This window comes from Molossus molossus, unplaced genomic scaffold, assembly GCF_014108415.1.
Source record: "Molossus molossus isolate mMolMol1 unplaced genomic scaffold, mMolMol1.p scaffold_m16_p_2, whole genome shotgun sequence".
NCBI classification, from domain to species: domain Eukaryota; kingdom Metazoa; phylum Chordata; class Mammalia; order Chiroptera; family Molossidae; genus Molossus; species Molossus molossus.
The window spans coordinates 77497561-77507582 of record NW_023425355.1 but is presented as its reverse complement, the minus strand read 5'-3'; positions in this window follow the sequence as shown (position 1 = coordinate 77507582).

The following is a 10022-nucleotide window of genomic DNA, read 5'->3' as shown; positions in this document are numbered from 1 at the left end:
TAGGGGTAAGTGTCAGTTCCCAGTTTGCACTGCTACTGCTGCTGCTGTTGCCAGGAGTGCTCTCAGATTCCAATCCTCTGCTGCTATTGGGTGCTAAGGATGCTCAGTTCTGAGAACTTTTCAGCTGCTGGGGAAGGGGATTCATTCCAAATCCACTGCTGCAGTTGTCAGGGGCTGGTCTCGGCTGCCAAAACTTTGCTGCTGCTTGGGCTGGGGCACCACTCCTGATCACTCTCTGCTGATTCTACTGGGGATGGGTTTCAGCTGCCAATCTTTGCTGCTGCTGCCTGGGGATGGTTGCCTGTTTCTGAGCTTCTGCTGCTAAGGGTGTGTCTAGGCTCCCAAGCTTCAGCTCTTGTTGGGGATAAATCTCTACTCCTGCCCAGTCACTCCTGGGGGTGGTGCTAGGCTCTGATCAGGCTGCTGCTGTGGGGGACGGTGCTCAGTTCCCAGCCAGTAGTGGCTTCCTTTTGCAGGTACCTTGATAGCCCTGCTACTGTGTGCTATTTTGCGCTGACATGGCGGGCGTCCACTGGTTTGATGGTGCAAGGCATAGTGGTGGATTTAGGTCATTTGGCTAGGCTGCTCCCCACTGCCTCCTCACATAGAAGACTAGGGATCTTCCTAAATGATGCGGCCTTCTGGCCATGCAGGGAGAAGCTCCCTGACAAGCTGCTTACCATGGTAGCTGGCTCCTCCCCATCCTTAGCACTGGAACACTGCCCCACATTTCTGTACGGCTGAAGGTTGCTCATCCACACTCACATCCACTCAGACTCTCTCTCACACCCACTCACACTCTCACACATTCACCCTTACTTTGGTCCTGCCCACCACCATCTTTTTTTTTTGCTCAACAAACATCAGTGTTGATATTTTTATTTGTATGATTAATTGTTGCATGTGTAGTACCTCTGTAATTAGGTCATTTTCTTTTTTTAAAACAGGGCCCATATACAAAAATTATTTTTATTTCCTATACTACTCAGGACAGGGCTTTGCTGTTGATAGGTATGTAATAGATATCTACTAAATAAAAAAACCTGATGATATAATATAGTAATTTTACATACCACCTATTACCATATCTATGATAGCACAACTAAAATGATCATAATCAGCTATAAACTGTCTTTCCTTGATAGTGTTACATTTCTTCAACATTTTATCTCAGGGTTACCATTGCTATTAGTGTACTTAGTTACTATTAAGATAAAAATAAATTCCTTTTAAAAATATCTGGTAACATCACATATATACATATATTATGTACAATTTTTTTATGTTTCTCCTTTTCCCCCACTGATTCCTCCATTCCCCTCCCACCCTGCCCTGTCCCCATTTTGTTGTCCATGTCCACCGTTCATGAATGCATGCATATAAGTTCTGTGGTTTATCTCCCCCCACGACCCCCTATTCTGGCGATTGTGAGTCTGTACCCTATTTCCACGTCTCTGGGACTACCCCATTCCTCAGACTGTTATGTTCATTTATTCCACAAATAAGTGAGATCATATGAAACTTGTCTTTCTCTGTTTGGCTTGTTTTACATAGGATGATACTTTCCAGGTCCCTCCATGGAGTCTCAAAGGATAAGAGATCTTTCTTTCTTACAGCTACGTAGTACTCCATTGTGTATATGTACCACAGCTTTTTTATCCATTCGTCTACTGATGGACACTTGGGCTGTTTCCAGATCTTAGCTATTGTAAATAGTGCTGCTATGAACATGGGGGTCCATATATTTTTCTGATTGGTGTTTCAGGCTTCTTAGGGTATATTCCTAGAAGTGGGATCACTGGGTCACATGGAAGTTTAATTTTTAATTTTTTGAAGTAACACCATATTGTTTTCCATAATGGCTGAACCAGTCTGTATTCCCACCAGCAGTGCATTAGAGTCCCCTTTTCTCCACACCCTCGCCAACACTTGTTCGATGATTTGTTGATGGCGGCCATTCTGACAGGTGTGAGGTGATACGTCATTGTTGTTTTAATTTGCATCTCTCTGATAATTAGTGATGATGAGCATTTCTTCGCATGTCTCTTAGCCATTTGTATGTCCTGTTTGGAGAGGTGTCTATTTAGTTCCTCTGCCCATTTTCTAATTGGATTATTTGTCTTCCTTTTGTGGAGTTTTATGAGCACTCTATATGTATTGGAAATTAACTCCTTATCTGATATATCATTGGCAATTATGCTCTCCCATACAGTGGGTAACCTTTCCGTTTTGATGATTGTATCTTTTGCTGTGCAGAAGTTTTTAGTTTGATGTAGTCCCATGTGTTAATTTTCTCCTTTGTTTCTATTTCCTTAGGTGATGTGTCAGTGAAAATTCTGCTGCATATGATGTCTGAAATTTTGTTGCCTACAGTTTCTTCTAGGATTTTTATGGATTCGTGAGTCACATTTAAGTTTTTTATCCATTTTGAGTTTATTCTCATGTAGGGTGTAAGTTGATGGTCTAGTTTCATTTTTCTGCATGTAGCTGTCCAATATTCCCAGCACCATTTATTAAAGAGGCTGTCCTTACTCCACTGTATGCTCTTGCCACCTTTGTCAAATATTAATTGAGCATTTTGCCTTGGGTACATTTCTGGGGTCCCTGTTCTGTTCAGCTGGTCTATATACCTGTTCTTGTGCCAGTACCAGGCTGATTTGATTACAGTGGCTTTGTAGCATAACCTGCAATCTGGTAATGTGATCCCTCCAACTTTGTTCTTTCTTTTCAAGATTGCTGTGGCTATTTAAGGTCTTTTTTGGTTCCATATGAACTTTTGAAGTACTTGTTCTAATTCTGTGAAGTATGCTGTTGATATTTTGATGGGGATTGCGTTGAATCTATAGATTGCTTTGGGTAATATGGACATTTTAATGATGTTAATTCTCCCACTCCATGAACAGGGTATGTGCTCACCTTTTTTATATTTTCCTCTATTTCTTTTTTCAATGACCTGTATTATTCTGAGAAAAGGTCCTTTATTTCTTTGGTTAAGTTTATTCCTAGGTATCTTAATTTTTTTGCCACGATGGTAAATGGGATTGTTTTCTTAGTTTCTCTTTCTGTGAGTTCATTCTTGGTGTATAAGAATGCCATCGATTTCTTGATGTTAAATGTGTATCCTGCTACTTTGCCAAATTAATTTATTAAGTCTAATAATCTTTTAATGGAGTCTTTAGGGTTTTCTATGTATAGTATCATGTCATCTGCAAATAATGTGTTTCACTTCCTCCTTTCCAATTTGGATCCCTGTCATTTGTTCTTCCTGTCTTATTGCTGTGGCTAAGTCTTCCAGCACTATGTTAAATAAGAGTGGTGAAAGTGGGCATCCTTGCCTTGTTCCTCTTCTGAAGGGAAATGCTTTTAGTTTTTGCCTATTGAGTATGATGTTGGCTGTAGCTCTTTCATATATGGCCTTTTTATGTCTAGATATGATCCCTCTATTCTCACATTGCTGAGCATTTTTATCAGAAATGGATGCTGGATTTTGTTGAAGGCTTTTTCGGTATCTATAGATATGACCATGTGGTTGTTAATCTTCATTTTATTTATGTGGTGTATCACATTTATTGATTTGCAAATATTGTACCAGCCTTGCAACCCTGGTATAAATCCCACTTGGTATTGGTGGATAATTTTTTTGGTGTATTGCTGGATCCGATTTGCTAGTATTTTATTCAGGATTTGGGCATCTATGTTCATCAGGGAAATTGGCCTTTAGTTTTCTTTCTTCGTAGTGTCTTTTTTTCGGTTTTGGAATTAGAATTATGCTGGCTTCATAAAATGAGTTTGGAAGTCTTCCTTCTTGAATTTTTTTTAATAGTTCGAGGAGAATGGGTATTAGTTCTTCTTAAACGTTCGGTAAAACTTCCCCGTAAAGCCATCCGGGCCTGGGCTTTTGTTTACTGGAAGAGTCTTGATTACACCTTCAATTTCTTATGTTGTTATTGGTCTCTTCAAGTTTTCTATCTCTTTCTGGTCCAGTTTTGGAAGAATATGTGTTTCTAGAAATTTGTCCATTTCGCTGAGATTGTCGAATTTGTTGCCATATAATTGTTCATAGTAGTGGTTGACGATCTTTTGTATTTCTGTGGTGTCAGTTGTTACCTCTCCTGTTTCATTTCTGATTTTCTGTATTTGGATTCTCTCTCTTTGTTTCTTGGTGATTCTAGCTAAGGGTCCATGAATCTTGTTTATCTTTTCGAAAAACCAGCTCTTTTTTCACTGATCCTTTGTATTTTTTATTTATTTTTTTGGTCTCTATGTCATTTATTTCTGCTCTGATCTTTACTATTTCCTTCCTTCTACTTGCTCTGAGGTTTTCTTTTGGTTTGCTCTTTTGTTCTTCTAGTTGTGAGGTTAGACAGCCTACTAGAGATTTTTCTTGTGTTTTGAGGTGGGCCTGTAGTGCTATGAACTTCCCTCTCAGAACTGCTTTTGCTGCATCCCATAGATTTTGTGTTGTTTTGTCTTCATTTTCATTGGTTTCCAGGAAGTTTTTGATTTCTTCCTTAATCTCCTCGGTAACCCATTCATTGTTTAATAATATGGTATTTTAGCTTCCATGTGTTCAAATGTCTTTGTATGTTCTTGTTGCAATTGATTTCCAGTTTCATGCCATTGTGAACTAAGAAGATGCTTGGTATGATTTCAGTCTTCTTGATGTCGTAGAGACTTAGTTTGTGCCCTAACATGTGGTCTATCTTTGAGAATGTCCCATGTGCACTTTAGAAGAATGTGAATTCTGTAGTTTTAGGGTGTAATTCTCTGTAGATATCTATTAAATCCATTTGGTCTAGTGCTTCATTTAGAGTCTCTGTTTCCTTGCTAATTTTTTGTCTAGAGGATCTATCCAGTGATGTCAGCAGGTTGTTGAAGTCCCCTGCTGTGATTGTATTGTTATCAATTTGTCCTTTGAAGTCCTCCAGAAGTTTTTAAATATATTTTGGTGCTCCTATATTGGGTGCATATATGTTTGTCAAGGTTATATCTTCCTGTTGGATACATCCTTTCAATATTATGTAGTGGCCTTCTTTTTCTCTAGTTATGGCCTTCATTTTGAAATCTATTTTATCAGATATGAGTATTGCTACCCTAGCTTTTTTTTTCTTTCTGTTTCCTTGGAAGATTTTTTTCATCCCTTCATTTTCAATCTATGTGAGTCTTTTGTTGAGAGGTGGGTCTCTTGTAAACAACATATAGATGAGTCATGCTTTCTTATCCAATCAGCTCCTCTGTCTTCTTATGGGACCATTCAAACCATTTACATTTAAGGTGATTATTGATATGTACTTATTTATTGCCATGTTTGTTAAGTGTGGTTCTATTTTTCTTTCCATTTCTCCTGCTAATTACAGCAATCCTTTTAACGTTTCTTGCAGTGCTGGTTTGGTGCTAAAGTATTCCCTTAGCTTTTTGTTTTGTTTTGTTTTGTTTTGTTTTTGGTCTGGGAAGCTCTTTATTTGACCTTCTATTTTGAATGATAGCCTTGCTGTGTAGAGTAGTCTTGGATTCACATCCTTGTTTTTCATGACCTTTATTAATTCATGCCATTCCCTTCTGGCCTGTAGTGTTTCTTGTGAGAAGTCAGCTGACAGCCAAATGGGGTTTCCTTTCTAGGTAACCTGTTGTTTCTCTCTTGCTGCTTTTGTGATTCTCTCTTTGTCTTTTTAATTTTTGGCACTTTGATTGCTATGTGTCTTGGTGTGGGCCTGTTTAGGTTCTTCTTACTTGGGTCTCTCTTTGCTTCTTGAACTTGAATGCCTTCTTCCTTCACCAAATTAGGGAAGTTTTCTCTCACTATTTCTTTGAATATATTCTCTAACCCTTGCTCATTTTTTTCTTCTTCATGGACTCCTATAATGCGAATATTATTCCGTTTCCAGTTGTCCCACAGTTCTCTTAAGCTGTCTTCCTGTTTTTTAATTGTTTTTTCCTTTTGGTTTTCTTATTTTTTGATTTTTTCTACCCCATCTTCTAATTCACCAATCTGGTCCTGAGCTTCCTCTACTCTGCTTTTTAGACCTTCCAATGTGTTTTTCATTTCTGATATGTCATTCTTCATTTCTTCTTGTTTTTCTTTTAGTTTCCAACTGGTTGATTTTCAACATTTCTATGTCTTTACTCATGGTGCTCATGTCCTTACACATGCTGTTGAGCTTCCTCAAGATCATGACTCTGAATTCTAGTTTTGTTATCTTGCTTAAATGTACCTCATTTATCTCATCTTAGGTAGAGGTCTCTTGTTCTTTCATTTGGCTTTTTTTTTCTGTTTTTCATCATTTTGGCTATCACAGTGGGCTTTGGAGTCTGCCAAATTTTCCCTGTGCGTTTTGGTGTTCTGCTATTTGTGGCTCCCTCTCCTGGGTTTGTATGAGGCAGTCTTTATGAGGTATCTTTAAACACCACTGTCAAGTCTTAGCTTTCCTGGTTAGCGTTGCTAGCCCAGGAAATGGTAGTTATTCTCTAGCTTTTTTTTGCCTGGAGGCTATTAGTAGAGGTCAACTGAAGAACCTTGGTTTCTGAATTGCCTGAAAAACTCCCTCATGTGCTCAGTGTAAGAGGATTTCCCCAGTGTGAGGCAGATGCTGATTGTTAATGGCCTTAATTGGCATATCACTGGCCACGGGGTGGGGATGAATCTCCGAGGGAGGGGCTACCACCTCTCTCCAGGGCCCTGGGAAGGAGTAAGATGACCACATTCTTTGTGGCTGCACCCAGCAATATCTCTGAGCACCCTCCAAAACCCGAGTGTCCCCACACAGGTCCAGTCCAGTTTGCCTTCCCTCTGCCAAAGCCTAAGGTGAGTGGCTGCTGCAATTTTTGCCTCTGTCTAGACTGCATCTGGGAGCTGCCTGGGACTTTTAACCCAAGGGCGCTGTTTCCAGCCAAGGGCGGCCGAGGCTGTGGCACCAGCGGAGGGCGTAGCACCCAGCACGCAGGACTCAGCCGATGGCGTAGTTCTCAGCCAAAGCCACAGGACTCAGCCCCGGTCACCGGACGCAGCCTATTCGGAAGCAGCTTCCAGCCAAGTCCCCTGGTCTGAGCCGAGTCCGTGTGGCACCAGCCGAGGGTGTATCACCCAGCCTAGTTCGCAGGACTCAGCCGCGGTAGCGGGATGCAGCCGAGGCAGCAGCAGCTTCCAGCCGAGTCCCCTGGTCCCAGTGGAGTCTGCTGGTCCCAGCCCAGGCCACTGCGAACCGTGGGCTCCCGGCCCCCTCTTGCATCCTCGCAAGCCTACCAGGATTGAGTTGGTGTCCCTGGTTATGTGGTCCTCCAAGTTGTCTTTCGGTTGCCCCTTCCTGATGATTTGTCTTTATTTTTGTTGTAAATCTAGTTTGGTCCTCGGAGATTGTCTGTGTAGCTTCCATTCACTCCACCACCATTTTTTCCTACCCCCACCACCATCTTTTGACATGGCATTCTTGAAATATGACTTGCTTCTGAGTAGAGAACGTATTGAGATGCATAGAAAATCTTGGGATCAACTAGTAAGCTATTGTAGTTTTGCAAGCAAGAGATAATGGAGGCTTAGACCAGGGTGATGACAGTGGTTTTCTAACAACTGGTTATTTGACCAGGGGCACTCATTTAACTGCTAGAATCCTCAGTCTCCTCATCTGCATATTGTTCTCAACACCATCATTCTACCTCACAGTGGTGTTATGAGGGTCGATCAAAAATGTACTAAATGGAAGCATTAACAATAATCCAGGCGTAGTGATTTTTCAATCCTAAATAAATAATATCCAGCATTTCACATTATTACGTAATGACAAGTCAAAGCTCTGCCGTTTTTCTGTTTGTGCTAAATATACAAGAGAACCTGAATACTTTCTTCCTGTAAAGACTTAAAACATTATAAATAAGGATAAAGTTTCTCTTGATTTCTGTCCCAAATACTGGTCCCTTCTGTCTTTCCTTACAGCAATGTTTAAAGTGCTTGAAACTTGGATTTCAGAAACACAGAATGATGATACAAACCAGCCACTTGTACATCTAAAAGTATAATATTGGAGTCACCTGGCAACACCTAAAAGATACTCTGTCCCTGTTTGAGGCATCAACTTTGTAATGGACATCTGTGTTCATGGCTCCCTATCTCCAAGTACTTTAAAAATATTAACTCAGTTAATTTTCAAAATGACCCCTATGAAATAAATACCATAAAAAACAGTGTTCTTCACATATAAGGAAACTGAGGTAGAGAGAGTTAAAATGACTTTTCTCCCTTGAAGTAGGTGGCCATAGATATAGAAAGTCCCAGAGCCTAGATTCACACCCAGAAATTTCAGTCCTAGAGTCCACACTCTCTCCTATTCTGTGACACTGCTACAGTCACTGAGGTGGCATTCGTCACCTGGTGCTGGAATGATCAGCTGGTGGATACACAAGCCTCCCCATCTGGACTGTGCCTATCATGTACAAATTATTGTCTCATCTTTTTTTGTGTTCTGAGAGCCTGACAAAGTGCTGAATAAATAAATGATATAATTGGTTTCATAAAGGTGAGTGTTCAGAAGAAACTGAGGATTGCTAGGTGTGAAATACAAACAAGTTTACCAAGCAATTAACTCAAGAATACGTTAACCCAGGTATAAGGGTTATAAAGCTTAAATAAGATAATAGGTATGAAGTGATTAGCATAGTGCCTGGCACATGGCAAGTGTACATAAATGTTATTTCACACTACACTAATAAAAACAACAGCTCACATTTAACAACCAATTACCATGTGCCAAGTGCTTCTCTAAGTGGTTTATTTAACTAATTAAATCCTCATGATAACACAATAGTAAGTACTATTGTCTTGTTTGTATTGGTCAGTGTCTAAACAGTAAAACAGAAACCACCTGAAGTGTAAACAGCATTGGAAATTTAATGGAAGGCAATGGTGACACAAGTGAGGGAAGAGCTAAGAAACCAGAAGGGATGAAGAAACATCTGGACATTAGCAGTAGCAGAAAGCTAAAGGCACAAAGGGAGGGGAGAATGCTACATTGCCCAGGGGAAAGGGTCACCCAGTGGAAGCTGGAACCACAGTGGCCACCTCAGGGACAGGAGGAGGAGCATTCCAGAAGAAGCTGGAGCCACAGAAATGATCCAGTCCCTGGAAGAGAAACTGCTTAAAGCAGTCACAGGGTGACTGACCCTCCTGGGTTTCCAGAACTGCAGGGTTTCCTGAGATGTGGGACCTTCAGTGCTGAAACCAGGAGAGTCCTGGACAAACTGTGACAAATTAGTCATCCTGGAACACAGAGAAGAAGGTGGAAGAAATTACCTGCCTTCTCCCTTCTTCTTTCCTTTCTGGCTCCAGGCAGTGCTTCCCACCGGCTGGATATAGTGGCAAGTCATTCTGGGAAACATCTTGCAGAGGACAGACCCCCAACAATACAGAGAAAAGCAGGAAAAATAATCTGTAAATAGTCTTGAGGTTCAACAGGCCCAGGATTGGTGAATAAACTTCACTAAAAATTAATAAACTTTCATAAGCAAAGGTATCAAATCATTTGCAGACTGGCTCTTTGTGTAGCATTGATCTGTAGGGTTGGGCTTGGGCAGCCGAGAACTAGTTTGGGCTGCACAGGGCCATTTTCACCTCCAAAGGCCTGTAATTAATCCATAACCATGTTACCTATGACTCCAGCCTCTACTGCAACACATTACCCTTACATAAGAGGTGAGGCACAGTCCGCAATAGGTACAGCCTCATGTTTGACAGCCACCAGCACCAGGGCTGCAGGGCACAGGGACAGCATTTAGTTAAAGAATTTGTGCCAATGTCAATGGACTATGTCACTAAGCATGGTGTTTAGTTCAGTTGATATTTTATTTTCATAGCAAGAAAGTTTTGATGAAGCAAGCACTGCATTAATTTACATTCTGGCACAAGCTCATTATCTTATCATGGATCAGTAACAAACAGTTCTAGGACCACCACCAACCAGTCCTTGGGCCACACATTTGTTGGTGTTGTCTTTGAAGAAGAAATATAATATAAAATATGAAAAGAGCCCTGGCCC